The sequence below is a fragment of the Oncorhynchus gorbuscha genome, linkage group LG13 (genome assembly GCF_021184085.1).
Source record: "Oncorhynchus gorbuscha isolate QuinsamMale2020 ecotype Even-year linkage group LG13, OgorEven_v1.0, whole genome shotgun sequence".
Classification (NCBI taxonomy): domain Eukaryota; kingdom Metazoa; phylum Chordata; class Actinopteri; order Salmoniformes; family Salmonidae; genus Oncorhynchus; species Oncorhynchus gorbuscha.
In genome coordinates this window covers 91,510,863-91,524,776 of record NC_060185.1, presented here as the reverse complement: position 1 = coordinate 91,524,776, position 13,914 = coordinate 91,510,863, and the positions used below count along the sequence as shown (strand labels likewise).

General features: G+C 59.6%; 1 protein-coding gene across 3 annotated transcripts in view; it reads left to right on the top strand.

Moving 5' to 3' along the window:
* LOC123993695 (E3 ubiquitin-protein ligase SH3RF1-like) overlaps positions 1-13,914 on the top strand; it is a 75,040-nt gene that overhangs the window by 30,722 nt on the left and 30,404 nt on the right. The window lies entirely within an intron of this gene.

Here is a 13,914-nt window from a genome sequence, read left to right as displayed (position 1 = left end):
AGGCCTGTCCGGACAGAGTAGTGTTCGTACTGGCCATGCACACCCTGTGGGTCGCCACATTGAGAGGCCTGTCCGGACAGAGTAGTGTTCGTACTGGCCATGCACACCCTGTGGGTCGCCACATTGAGAGGCCTGTCCGGACAGAGTAGTGTTCGTACTGGCCATGCACACCCTGTGGGTCGCCACATTGAGAGGCCTGTCCGGACAGAGTAGTGTTCGGGTCGCCACATTGAGAGGCCTGGCCATGCACAGAGTAGTGTTCGTACTGGCCCTGTGGGTCGCCACATTGAGAGGCCTGTCCGGACAGAGTAGTGTTCGTACTGGCCATGCACACCCTGTGGGTCGCCACATTGAGAGGCCTGTCCGGACAGAGTAGTGTTCGTACTGGCCATGCACACCCTGTGGGTCGCCACATTGAGAGGCCTGTCCGGACAGAGTAGTGTTCGTACTGGCCATGCACACCCTGTGGGTCGGCCACATTGAGAGGCCTGTCCGGACAGAGTAGTGTTCGTACTGGCCATGCACACCCTGTGGGTCGCCACATTGAGAGGCCTGTCCGGACAGAGTAGTGTTCGTACTGGCCATGCACACCCTGTGGGTCGCCACATTGAGAGGCCTGTCCGGACAGAGTAGTGTTCGTACTGGCCATGCACACCCTGTGGGTCGCCACATTGAGAGGCCTGTCCGGACAGAGTAGTGTTCGTACTGGCCATGCACACCCTGTGGGTCGCCACATTGAGAGGCCTGTCCGGACAGAGTAGTGTTCGTACTGGCCATGCACACCCTGTGGGTCGCCACATTGAGAGGCCTGTCCGGACAGAGTAGTGTTCGTACTGGCCATGCACACCCTGTGGGTCGCCACATTGAGAGGCCTGTCCGGACAGAGTAGTGTTCGTACTGGCCATGCACACCCTGTGGGTCGCCACATTGAGAGGCCTGTCCGGACAGAGTAGTGTTCGTACTGGCCATGCACACCCTGTGGGTCGCCACATTGAGAGGCCTGTCCGGACAGAGTAGTGTTCGCTGGCCATGCACACCCTGTGGGTCGCCACATTGAGAGGCCTGTCCGGACAGAGTAGTGTTCGTACTGGCCATGCACACCCTGTGGGTCGCCACATTGAGAGGCCTGTCCGGACAGAGTAGTGTTCGTACTGGCCATGCACACCCTGTGGGTCGCCACATTGAGAGGCCTGTCCGGACAGAGTAGTGTTCGTACTGGCCATGCACACCCTGTGGGTCGCCACATTGAGAGGCCTGTCCGGACAGAGTAGTGTTCGTACTGGCCATGCACACCCTGTGGGTCGCCACATTGAGAGGCCTGTCCGGACAGAGTAGTGTTCGTACTGGCCATGCACACCCTGTGGGTCGCCACAGAGGCCTGTCCGGACAGAGTAGTGTTCCTGGCCATGCCGGTGGGTCGCCACAGAGAGGCCTGTCCGGACAGAGTAGTGTTCGTACTGGCCATGCACACCCTGTGGGTCGCCACATTGAGAGGCCTGTCCGGACAGAGTAGTGTTCGTACTGGCCATGCACACCCTGTGGGTCGCCACATTGAGAGGCCTGTCCGGACAGAGTAGTGTTCGTACTGGCCATGCACACCCTGTGGGTCGCCACATTGAGAGGCCTGTCCGGACAGAGTAGTGTTCGTACTGGCCATGCACACCCTGTGGGTCGCCACATTGAGAGGCCTGTCCGGACAGAGTAGTGTTCGTACTGGCCATGCACACCCTGTGGGTCGCCACATTGAGAGGCCTGTCCGGACAGAGTAGTGTTCGTACTGGCCATGCACACCCTGTGGGTCGCCACATTGAGAGGCCTGTCCGGACAGAGTAGTGTTCGTACTGGCCATGCACACCCTGTGGGTCGCCACATTGAGAGGCCTGTCCGGACAGAGTAGTGTTCGTACTGGCCATGCACACCCTGTGGGTCGCCACATTGAGAGGCCTGTCCGGACAGAGTAGTGTTCGTACTGGCCATGCACACCCTGTGGGTCGCCACATTGAGAGGCCTGTCCGGACAGAGTAGTGTTCGTACTGGCCATGCACACCTGCACACCTGTCCGGACAGAGTAGTGTTCGTGGCCATGCCACCCTGTGGGTCGCCATTGAGAGGCCTGTCCGGACAGAGTAGTGTTCGTACTGGCCATGCACACCCTGTGGGTCGCCACATTGAGAGGCCTGTCCGGACAGAGTAGTGTTCGTACTGGCCATGCACACCCTGTGGGTCGCCACATTGAGAGGCCTGTCCGGACAGAGTAGTGTTCGTACTGGCCATGCACACCCTGTGGGTCGCCACATTGAGAGGCCTGTCCGGACAGAGTAGTGTTCGTACTGGCCATGCACACCCTGTGGGTCGCCACATTGAGAGGCCTGTCCGGACAGAGTAGTGTTCGTTGGCCATGCACACCCTGGGGTCGCCACATTGAGAGGCCTGTCCGGACAGAGTAGTGCACTGGCCATGCACCCTGTGGGTCGCCACATTGAGAGGCCTGTCCGGACAGAGTAGTGTTCGTACTGGCCATGCACACCCTGTGGGTCGCCACATTGAGAGGCCTGTCCGGACAGAGTAGTGTTCGTACTGGCCATGCACACCCTGTGGGTCGCCACATTGAGAGGCCTGTCCGGACAGAGTAGTGTTCGTACTGGCCATGCACACCCTGTGGGTCGCCACATTGAGAGGCCTGTCCGGACAGAGTAGTGTTCGTACTGGCCATGCACACCCTCGCCACATGAGAGGTCCGGACAGAGTAGTGTTCGTACTGGCCATGCACACCCTGTGGGTCGCCACATTGAGAGGCCTGTCCGGACAGAGTAGTGTTCGTACTGGCCATGCACACCCTGTGGGTCGCCACATTGAGAGGCCTGTCCGGACAGAGTAGTGTTCGTACTGGCCATGCACACCCTGTGGGTCGCCACATTGAGAGGCCTGTCCGGACAGAGTAGTGTTCGTACTGGCCATGCACACCCTGTGGGTCGCCACATTGAGAGGCCTGTCCGGACAGAGTAGTGTTCGTACTGGCCATGCACACCCTGTGGGTCGCCACATTGAGAGGCCTGTCCGGACAGAGTAGTGTTCGTACTGGCCATGCACACCCTGGGGTCGCCACATGCCTGTCCGGACAGAGTAGTGTTCCCTGTGGGTCGCCACATTGAGAGGCCTGTCCGGACAGAGTAGTGTTCGTACTGGCCATGCACACCCTGTGGGTCGCCACATTGAGAGGCCTGTCCGGACAGAGTAGTGTTCGTACTGGCCATGCACACCCTGTGGGTCGCCACATTGAGAGGCCTGTCCGGACAGAGTAGTGTTCGGCCATGCACACCCTGTGGTGGCCATGAGAGGCCTGTCCGGACAGAGTAGTGTTCCCTGGCCATGGGGGTCGCCACATTGAGAGGCCTGTCCGGACAGAGTAGTGTTCGTACTGGCCATGCACACGCCTGTGGGTCGCCACATTGAGAGGCCTGTCCGGACAGAGTCTGGCCATGCACACCCTGTGGGTGCCACATTGAGGCCTGTCCGGACAGAGTAGTGTTCGTACTGGCCATGCACACCCTGTGGGTCGCCACATTGAGAGGCCTGTCCGGACAGAGTAGTGTTCGTACTGGCCATGCACACCCTGTGGGTCGCCACATTGAGAGGCCTGTCCGGACAGAGTAGTGTTCGTACTGGCCATGCACACCCTGTGGGTCGCCACATTGAGAGGCCTGTCCGGACAGAGTAGTGTTCGTACTGGCCATGCACACCCTGTGGGTCGCCACATTGAGAGGCCTGTCCGGACAGAGTAGTGTTCGTACTGGCCATGCACACCCTGTGGGTCGCCACATTGAGAGGCCTGTCCGGACAGAGTAGTGTTCGTACTGGCCATGCACACCCTGTGGGTCGCCACATTGAGAGGCCTGTCCGGACAGAGTAGTGTTCGTACTGGCCATGCACACCCTGTGGGTCGCCACATTGAGAGGCCTGTCCGGACAGAGTAGTGTTCGTACTGGCCATGCACACCCTGTGGGTCGCCACATTGAGAGGCCTGTCCGGACAGAGTAGTGTTCGTGTTCGTACTGGCCATGCACACCCTGTGGGTCGCCACATTGAGAGGCCTGTCCGGACAGAGTAGTGTTCGTACTGGCCATGCACCCTGTGGGTCGCCACATTGAGAGGCCTGTGGGTAGTGTTCGCCACATTGAGAGAGCCTGTCCGGACAGAGTAGTGTTCGTACTGGCCATGCACACCCTGTGGGTCGCCACATTGAGAGGCCTGTCCGGACAGAGTAGTGTTCGTACTGGCCATGCACACCCTGTGGGTCGCCACATTGAGAGGCCTGTCCGGACAGAGTAGTGTTCGTACTGGCCATGCACACCCTGTGGGTCGCCACATTGAGAGGCCTGTCCGGACAGAGTAGTGTTCGTACTGGCCATGCACACCCTGTGGGTCGCCACATTGAGAGGCCTGTCCGGACAGAGTAGTGTTCGTACTGGCCATGCACACCCTGTGGGCCACATCCTGCCACATTGAGAGGCCTGTCCGGACAGAGTAGTGTTCGTACTGGCCATGCACACCCTGTGGGTCGCCACATTGAGAGGCCTGTCCGGACAGAGTAGTGTTCGTACTGGCCATGCACACCCTGTGGGTCGCCACATTGAGAGGCCTGTCCGGACAGAGTAGTGTTCGTACTGGCCATGCACACCCTGTGGGTCGCCACATTGAGAGGCCTGTCCGGACAGAGTAGTGTTCGTACTGGCCATGCACACCCTGTGGGTCGCCACATTGAGAGGCCTGTCCGGACAGAGTAGTGTTCGTACTGGCCATGCACACCCTGTGGGTCGCCACATTGAGAGGCCTGTCCGGACAGAGTAGTGTTCGTACTGGCCATGCACACCCTGTGGGTCGCCACATTGAGAGGCCTGTCCGGACAGAGTAGTGTTCGTGGCCATGCACACCCTGTGGGTCGCCACATTGAGAGGCCTGTCCGGACAGAGTAGTGTTCCATGGCCATGCACACCCTGTGGGTCGCCACATTGAGAGGCCTGTCCGGACAGAGTAGTGTTCGTACTGGCCATGCACACCCTGTGGGTCGCCACATTGAGAGGCCTGTCCGGACAGAGTAGTGTTCGTACTGGCCATGCACACCCTGTGGGTCGCCACATTGAGAGGCCTGTCCGGACAGAGTAGTGTTCGTACTGGCCATGCACACCCTGTGGGTCGCCACATTGAGAGGCCTGTCCGGACAGAGTAGTAGTGTTCGTGTCCGGACAGACTGGCCATGCACACCCTGTGGGTCGCCACATTGAGAGGCCTGTCCGGACAGAGTAGTGTTCGTACTGGCCATGCACACCCTGTGGGTCGCCACATTGAGAGGCCTGTCCGGACAGAGTAGTGTTCGTACTGGCCATGCACACCCTGTGGGTCGCCGGACATTGAGAGGCCTGTCCGGACAGAGTAGTGTTCGTACTGGCCATGCACACCCTGTGGGTCGCCACATTGAGAGGCCTGTCCGGACAGAGTAGTGTTCGTACTGGCCATGCACACCCTGTGGGTCGCCACATTGAGAGGCCTGTCCGGACAGAGTAGTGTTCGTACTGGCCATGCACACCCTGTGGGTCGCCACATTGAGAGGCCTGTCCGGACAGAGTAGTGTTCGTACTGGCCATGCACACCCTGTGGGTCGCCACATTGAGAGGCCTGTCCGGACAGAGTAGTGTTCGTACTGGCCATGCACACCCTGTGGGTCGCCACATTGAGAGGCCTGTCCGGACAGAGTAGTGTTCGTACTGGCCATGCACACCCTGTGGGTCGCCACATTGAGAGGCCTGTCCGGACAGAGTAGTGTTCGTACTGGCCATGCACACCCTGTGGGTCGCCACATTGAGAGGCCTGTCCGGACAGAGTAGTGTTCGTACTGGCCATGCACACCCTGTGGGTCGCCACATTGAGAGGCCTGTCCGGACAGAGTAGTGTTCGTACTGGCCATGCACACCCTGTGGGTCGCCACATTGAGAGGCCTGTCCGGACAGAGTAGTGTTCGTACTGGCCATGCACACCCTGTGGGTCGCCACATTGAGAGGCCTGTCCGGACAGAGTAGTGTTCGTACTGGCCATGCACACCCTGTGGGTCGCCACATTGAGAGGCCTGTCCGGACAGAGTAGTGTTCGTACTGGCCATGCACACCCTGTGGGTCGCCACATTGAGAGGCCTGTCCGGACAGAGTAGTGTTCGTACTGGCCATGCACACCCTGTGGGTCGCCACATTGAGAGGCCTGTCCGGACAGAGTAGTGTTCGTACTGGCCATGCACACCCTGTGGGTCGCCACATTGAGAGGCCTGTCCGGACAGAGTAGTGTTCGTACTGGCCATGCACACCCTGTGGGTCGCCACATTGAGAGGCCTGTCCGGACAGAGTAGTGTTCGTACTGGCCATGCACACCCTGTGGGTCGCCACATTGAGAGGCCTGTCCGGACAGAGTAGTGTTCGTACTGGCCATGCACACCCTGTGGGTCGCCACATTGAGAGGCCTGTCCGGACAGAGTAGTGTTCGTACTGGCCATGCACACCCTGTGGGTCGCCACATTGAGAGGCCTGTCCGGACAGAGTAGTGTTCGTACTGGCCATGCACACCCTGTGGGTCGCCACATTGAGAGGCCTGTCCGGACAGAGTAGTGTTCGTACTGGCCATGCACACCCTGTGGGTCGCCACATTGAGAGGCCTGTCCGGACAGAGTAGTGTGTCCGGACAGAGTACTACTGGCCATGCACACCCTGTGGGTCGCCACATTGAGAGGCCTGTCCGGACAGAGTAGTGTTCGTACTGGCCATGCACACCCTGTGGGTCGCCACATTGAGAGGCCTGTCCGGACAGAGTAGTGTTCGTACTGGCCATGCACACCCTGTGGGTCGCCACATTGAGAGGCCTGTCCGGACAGAGTAGTGTTCGTACTGGCCATGCACACCCTGTGGGTCGCCACATTGAGAGGCCTGTCCGGACAGAGTAGTGTTCGTACTGGCCATGCACACCCTGTGGGTCGCCACATTGAGAGGCCTGTCCGGACAGAGTAGTGTTCGTACTGGCCATGCACACCCTGTGGGTCGCCACATTGAGAGGCCTGTCCGGACAGAGTAGTGTTCCTGGCCATGCACACCCTGTGGGTCGCCACATTGAGAGGCCTGTCCGGACAGAGTAGTGTTCGTACTGGCCATGCACACCCTGTGGGTCGCCACATTGAGAGGCCTGTCCGGACAGAGTAGTGTTCGTACTGGCCATGCACACCCTGTGGGTCGCCACATTGAGAGGCCTGTCCGGACAGAGTAGTGTTCGTACTGGCCATGCACACCCTGTGGGTCGCCACATTGAGAGGCCTGTCCGGACAGAGTAGTGTTCGTACTGGCCATGCACACCCTGTGGGTCGCCACATTGAGAGGCCTGTCCGGACAGAGTAGTGTTCGTACTGGCCATGCACACCCTGTGGGTCGCCACATTGAGAGGCCTGTCCGGACAGAGTAGTGTTCGTACTGGCCATGCACACCCTGTGGGTCGCCACATTGAGAGGCCTGTCCGGACAGAGTAGTGTTCGTGCACTGGCCATGCACACCCTGTGGGTCGCCACATTGAGAGGCCTGTCCGGACAGAGTAGTGTTCGTACTGGCCATGCACACCCTGTGGGTCGCCACATTGAGAGGCCTGTCCGGACAGAGTAGTGTTCGTACTGGCCATGCACACCCTGTGGGTCGCCACATTGAGAGGCCTGTCCGGACAGAGTAGTGTTCGTACTGGCCATGCACACCCTGTGGGTCGCCACATTGAGAGGCCTGTCCGGACAGAGTAGTGTTCGTACTGGCCATGCACACCCTGTGGGTCGCCACATTGAGAGGCCTGTCCGGACAGAGTAGTGTTCGTACTGGCCATGCACACCCCTGTCCGGACAGTCGCTGGCCATGCACACCCTTGAGTCGGCCTGTCCGGACAGAGTAGTGTTCGTACTGGCCATGCACACCCTGTGGGTCGCCACATTGAGAGGCCTGTCCGGACAGAGTAGTGTTCGTACTGGCCATGCACACCCTGTGGGTCGCCACATTGAGAGGCCTGTCCGGACAGAGTAGTGTTCGTACTGGCCATGCACACCCTGTGGGTCGCCACATTGAGAGGCCTGTCCGGACAGAGTAGTGTTCGTACTGGCCATGCACACCCTGTGGGTCGCCACATTGAGAGGCCTGTCCGGACAGAGTAGTGTTCGTACTGGCCATGCACACCCTGTGGGTCGCCACATTGAGAGGCCTGTCCGGACAGAGTAGTGTTCGTACTGGCCATGCACACCCTGTGGGTCGCCACATTGAGAGGCCTGTCCGGACAGAGTAGTGTTCGTGGCCACTGGCCATGCACACCCTGTGGGTCGCCACATTGAGAGGCCTGTCCGGACAGAGTAGTGTTCGTACTGGCCATGCACACCCTGTGGGTCGCCACATTGAGAGGCCTGTCCGGACAGAGTAGTGTTCGGCCATGCACTCGGCCTGTCCGGACAGAGTAGTGTTCACTGGCCATGCACCCCTGTGGGTCGCCACATTGAGAGGCCTGTCCGGACAGAGTAGTGTTCGTACTGGCCATGCACACCCTGTGGGTCGCCACATTGAGAGGCCTGTCCGGACAGAGTAGTGTTCGTACTGGCCATGCACACCCTGTGGGTCGCCACATTGAGAGGCCTGTCCGGACAGAGTAGTGTTCGTACTGGCCATGCACACCCTGTGGGTCGCCACATTGAGAGGCCTGTCCGGACAGAGTAGTGTTCGTACTGGCCATGCACACCCTGTGGGTCGCCACATTGAGAGGCCTGTCCGGACAGAGTAGTGTTCGTACTGGCCATGCACACCCTGTGGGTCGCCACATTGAGAGGCCTGTCCGGACAGAGTAGTGTTCGTACTGGCCATGCACACCCTGTGGGTCGCCACATTGAGAGGCCTGTCCGGACAGAGTAGTGTTCGTACTGGCCATGCACACCCTGTGGGTCGCCACATTGAGAGGCCTGTCCGGACAGAGTAGTGTTCGTACTGGCCATGCACACCCTGTGGGTCGCCACATTGAGAGGCCTGTCCGGACAGAGTAGTGTTCGTACTGGCCATGCACACCCTGTGGGTCGCCACATTGAGAGGCCTGTCCGGACAGAGTAGTGTTCGTACTGGCCATGCACACCCTGTGGGTCGCCACATTGAGAGGCCTGTCCGGACAGAGTAGTGCACACCCTGTGGGTCGCCACATTGAGAGGCCTGTCCGGACAGAGTAGTGTTCGTACTGGCCACACACCTGTGGGTCGCCACATTGAGAGGCCTGTCCGGACAGAGTAGTGTTCGTACTGGCCATGCACACCCTGTGGGTCGCCACATTGAGAGGCCTGTCCGGACAGAGTAGTGTTCGTACTGGCCATGCACACCCTGTGGGTCGCCACATTGAGAGGCCTGTCCGGACAGAGTAGTGTTCGTACTGGCCATGCACACCCTGTGGGTCGCCACATTGAGAGGCCTGTCCGGACAGAGTAGTGTTCGTACTGGCCATGCACACCCTGTGGGTCGCCACATTGAGAGGCCTGTCCGGACAGAGTAGTGTTCGTACTGGCCATGCACACCCTGTGGGTCGCCACATTGAGAGGCCTGTCCGGACAGAGTAGTGTTCGTACTGGCCATGCACACCCTGTGGGTCGCCACATTGAGAGGCCTGTCCGGACAGAGTAGTGTTCCTGGCCATGCACACCCTGTGGTCGCCACATTGAGAGGCCTGTCCGGACAGAGTAGTGTTCGTACTGGCCATGCACACCCTGTGGGTCGCCACATTGAGAGGCCTGTCCGGACAGAGTAGTGTTCGTACTGGCCATGCACACCCTGTGGGTCGCCACATTGAGAGGCCTGTCCGGACAGAGTAGTGTTCGTACTGGCCATGCACACCCTGTGGGTCGCCACATTGAGAGGCCTGTCCGGACAGAGTAGTGTTCGTACTGGCCATGCACACCCTGTGGGTCGCCACATTGAGAGGCCTGTCCGGACAGAGTAGTGTTCGTACTGGCCATGCACACCCTGTGGGTCGCCACATTGAGAGGCCTGTCCGGACAGAGTAGTGTTCGTAGGCCATGTTGGGTCGCCACATAGAGGCCTGTCCGGACAGAGTAGTGTTCGTATGCACACCCTGTGGGTCGCCACATTGAGAGGCCTGTCCGGACAGAGTAGTGTTCGTACTGGCCATGCACACCCTGTGGGTCGCCACATTGAGAGGCCTGTCCGGACAGAGTAGTGTTCGTACTGGCCATGCACACCCTGTGGGTCGCCACATTGAGAGGCCTGTCCGGACAGAGTAGTGTTCGTACTGGCCATGCACACCCTGTGGGTCGCCACATTGAGAGGCCTGTCCGGACAGAGTAGTGTTCGTACTGGCCATGCACACCCTGTGGGTCGCCACATTGAGAGGCCTGTCCGGACAGAGTAGTGTTCGTACTGGCCATGCACACCCTGTGGGTCCTGCCACATTGAGAGGCCTGTCCGGACAGAGTAGTGTTCGTACTGGCCATGCACACCCTGTGGGTCGCCACATTGAGAGGCCTGTCCGGACAGAGTAGTGTTCGTACTGGCCATGCACACCCTGTGGGTCGCCACATTGAGAGGCCTGTCCGGACAGAGTAGTGTTCGTACTGGCCATGCACACCCTGTGGGTCGCCACATTGAGAGGCCTGTCCGGACAGAGTAGTGTTCGTACTGGCCATGCACACCCTGTGGGTCGCCACATTGAGAGGCCTGTCCGGACAGAGTAGTGTTCGTACTGGCCATGCACACCCTGTGGGTCGCCACATTGAGAGGCCTGTCCGGACAGAGTAGTGTTCGCCACATACCTGGCCATGTTCGTACACCACCCTGTGGGTCGCCACATTGAGAGGCCTGTCCGGACAGAGTAGTGTTCGTACTGGCCATGCACACCCTGTGGGTCGCCACATTGAGAGGCCTGTCCGGACAGAGTAGTGTTCGTACTGGCCATGCACACCCTGTGGGTCGCCACATGGCCTGTCCGGACAGAGTGTGTTCACTGGCCATGCCCCCTGTGGGTCGCCACATTGAGAGGCCTGTCCGGACAGAGTAGTGTTCGTACTGGCCATGCACACCCTGTGGGTCGCCACATTGAGAGGCCTGTCCGGACAGAGTAGTGTTCGTACTGGCCATGCACACCCTGTGGGTCGCCACATTGAGAGGCCTGTCCGGACAGAGTAGTGTTCGTACTGGCCATGCACACCCTGTGGGTCGCCACATTGAGAGGCCTGTCCGGACAGAGTAGTGTTCGTACTGGCCATGCACACCCTGTGGGTCGCCACATTGAGAGGCCTGTCCGGACAGAGTAGTGTTCGTACTGGCCATGCACACCCTGTGGGTCGCCACATTGAGAGGCCTGTCCGGACAGAGTAGTGTTCGTACTGGCCATGCACACCCTGTGGGTCGCCACATTGAGAGGCCTGTCCGGACAGAGTAGTGTTCGTACTGGCCATGCACACCCTGTGGGTCGCCACATTGAGAGGCCTGTCCGGACAGAGTAGTGTTCGTACTGGCCATGCACACCCTGTGGGTCGCCACATTGAGAGGCCTGTCCGGACAGAGTAGTGTTCGTACTGGCCATGCACACCCTGTGGGTCGCCACATTGAGAGGCCTGTCCGGACAGAGTAGTGTTCGTACTGGCCATGCACACCCTGTGGGTCGCCACATTGAGAGGCCTGTCCGGACAGAGTAGTGTTCGTACTGGCCATGCACACCCTGTGGGTCGCCACATTGAGAGGCCTGTCCGGACAGAGTAGTGTTCGTACTGGCCATGCACACCCTGTGGAGAGGCCTGTCCGGACAGAGTAGTGTTCCACATTGAGAGGCCTGTCCGGACAGAGTAGTGTTCGTACTGGCCATGCACACCCTGTGGGTCGCCACATTGAGAGGCCTGTCCGGACAGAGTAGTGTTCGTACTGGCCATGCACACCCTGTGGGTCGCCACATTGAGAGGCCTGTCCGGACAGAGTAGTGTTCGTACTGGCCATGCACACCCTGTGGGTCGCCACATTGAGAGGCCTGTCCGGACAGAGTAGTGTTCGTACTGGCCATGCACACCCTGTGGGTCGCCACATTGAGAGGCCTGTCCGGACAGAGTAGTGTTCGTACTGGCCATGCACACCCTGTGGGTCGCCACATTGAGAGGCCTGTCCGGACAGAGTAGTGTTCGTACTGGCCATGCACACCCTGTGGGTCGCCACATTGAGAGGCCTGTCCGGACAGAGTAGTGTTCGTACTGGCCATGCACACCCTGTGGGTCGCCACATTGAGAGGCCTGTCCGGACAGAGTGTTCGTAGTGTTCCACATTGAGAGGCCTGTCCGGACAGAGTAGTGTTCGTACTGGCCATGCACCCTGTGGGTCGCCACATTGAGAGGCCTGTCCGGACAGAGTAGTGTTCGTACTGGCCATGCACACCCTGTGGGTCGCCACATTGAGAGGCCTGTCCGGACAGAGTAGTGTTCGTACTGGCCATGCACACCCTGTGGGTCGCCACATTGAGAGGCCTGTCCGGACAGAGTAGTGTTCGTACTGGCCATGCACACCCCTGTGGGTCGCCACATTGAGAGGGCCTGTCCGGACAGAGTAGTGTTCGTACTGGCCATGCACACCCTGTGGGTCGCCACATTGAGAGGCCTGTCCGGACAGAGTAGTGTTCGTACTGGCCACACACCCTGTGGGTGGCCATGCACACCCTGTGGGTCGCCACATTGAGAGGCCTGTCCGGACAGAGTAGTGTTCGTACTGGCCATGCACACCCTGTGGGTCGCCACATTGAGAGGCCTGTCCGGACAGAGTAGTGTTCGTACTGGCCATGCACACCCTGTGGGTCGCCACATTGAGAGGCCTGTCCGGACAGAGTAGTGTTCGTACTGGCCATGCACACCCTGTGGGTCGCCACATTGAGAGGCCTGTCCGGACAGAGTAGTGTTCGTACTGGCCATGCACACCCTGTGGGTCGCCACATTGAGAGGCCTGTCCGGACAGAGTAGTGTTCGTACTGGCCATGCACACCCTGTCCGGACAGAGTAGTGTTCGGTGCACACCCTGCGCCACATTGAGAGGCCTGTCCGGACAGAGTAGTGTTCGTACTGGCCATGCACACCCTGTGGGTCGCCACATTGAGAGGCCTGTCCGGACAGAGTAGTGTTCGTACTGGCCATGCACACCCTGTGGGTCGCCACATTGAGAGGCCTGTCCGGACAGAGTAGTGTTCGTACTGGCCATGCACACCCTGTGGGTCGCCACATTGAGAGGCCTGTCCGGACAGAGTAGTGTTCGTACTGGCCATGCACACCCTGTGGGTCGCCACATTGAGAGGCCTGTCCGGACAGAGTAGTGTTCGTACTGGCCATGCACACCCTGTGGGTCGCCACATTGAGAGGCCTGTCCGGACAGAGTAGTGTTCGTACTGGCCATGCACACCCTGTGGGTCGCCACATTGAGAGGCCTGTCCGGACAGAGTAGTGTTCGTACTGGCCATGCACACCCTGTGGGTCGCCACATTGAGAGGCCTGTCCGGACAGAGTAGTGTTCGTACTGGCCATGCACACCCTGTGGGTCGCCACATTGAGAGGCCTGTCCGGACAGAGTAGTGTTCGTACTGGCCATGCACACCCTGTGGGTCGCCACCCTGTCCGGACAGAGTAGTGTTCGCCATGCACACCCTGTGGGTCGCCACATGAGAGGCCTGTCCGGACAGAGTAGTGTTCGTACTGGCCATGCACACCCTGTGGGTCGCCACATTGAGAGGCCTGTCCGGACAGAGTAGTGTTCGTACTGGCCATGCACACCCTGTGGGTCGCCACATTGAGAGGCCTGTCCGGACAGAGTAGTGTTCGTACTGGCCATGCACACCCTGTGGGTCGCC